Consider the following 1,260-nt stretch of genomic DNA (forward strand, 5'->3'; position numbering starts at 1 on the left):
GTTTAAATATAAATAACATTTGAAATCAAAGACTAATACAAAAATAAGGGCAGAATGGATGACTTTAAAACAGCCTGAACTAATCACAATGGTTTAATTATCCTCTATCCTGGTAATCTACTTTATCTTTAGACTGCAGTTGGTGTTGATTCTGTGTGCAGTGCCACGAGATACCAGGTCTGGAATATGCTAAACCTCATCCAGATCAAACAGATAAATGACCAACTGTTCAGATACAGTTGGATATGCAGTGGCCCAATGCTTTCCTCGTGGCCCTGACTGGGGGTGGGTCCAGTGCTGTGCTGTTTCAGGTAGTGGGGGAGATTGGGGAAATAATTCCAGGATTTGGAGGGAACAAATCATCCATGCAGGAAACAAATGGGAATAGAATTTGTCCCCATGGTCCACATGCTCCCCCAATACCCATTTGGATGGTAATTGAAGAAATGTAGCCTCTGTCCAATAGAAAACTCTTCAAGGAACATGCGACAATTCAGCTTGTTTCTCTGAGTGCCTGGCCTTTCAATGACTGATAATCATTGCAATCTCACCCAGTCATACCTGCAAACGCTCCCTAAACACCAACTCTCAGGCAACCATCTCTCCCTCCGCATTTCTAATGCTGTGGTTCAGCTTTTCAGCATTAAAAAATGCTAACATGTTGACTAATAACTCACTGCTGATGTTTAAAGGTGTCAGATTGACAATAACTAAATAACTAGTTTGAAATAAACAGGGGACAGATGAAAAATGAAATGTTTAACAACCTAAAAAAAAATCTGGTTCCACTGGGGCTCGAACCCAGGACCTTCTGCGTGTAAAGCAGACGTGATAACCACTACACTATGGAACCAGAGGCGAGCAAATGTCCGCTAGTCCACCTCAAAACCTTATAAGACATGCGCAGTCTGTGCCCTGATGCCTCTGCCAGAGTCAGTCCGCCCAAAACAGCGTCCTCTTCAACATCGGAGCACCCACCCGGCACAGGCGACTAAATGTGGGCGGGTTGAATGCTGTCACTCACTGACTAACTGTGGGCGGGACTAATGCTGTCATTCACGGACTAGGGGCGGGGCTAATGCTGTCCGTGGCCGACTTTAACAACAACAACTTATTTATGCAATATCTTTAATGTTCCAAGGTGCTTTATAGGAGGGTTATAAAGCAAAATTAGACACCGAGGCAGATAAATGCCACTCTTGTTTTCATTCAATATTATCACTGCTTTTTAAAACCAAATTACGTCACCCCAAACATGCC

The 1,260-nt window shown here is 43.4% G+C and overlaps 1 non-coding gene across 1 annotated transcript; it reads right to left on the bottom strand.

Moving 5' to 3' along the window:
* Positions 1-780: 780 nt before the first annotated feature.
* trnav-uac (transfer RNA valine (anticodon UAC)) lies at positions 781-853 on the bottom strand. The gene has a single exon. It is a non-coding gene; the product is annotated as a tRNA-Val (tRNA).
* Positions 854-1,260: the final 407 nt, after the last annotated feature.

Source organism: Heterodontus francisci, chromosome 10, assembly GCF_036365525.1.
Source record: "Heterodontus francisci isolate sHetFra1 chromosome 10, sHetFra1.hap1, whole genome shotgun sequence".
In the NCBI taxonomy this organism is placed as follows: domain Eukaryota; kingdom Metazoa; phylum Chordata; class Chondrichthyes; order Heterodontiformes; family Heterodontidae; genus Heterodontus; species Heterodontus francisci.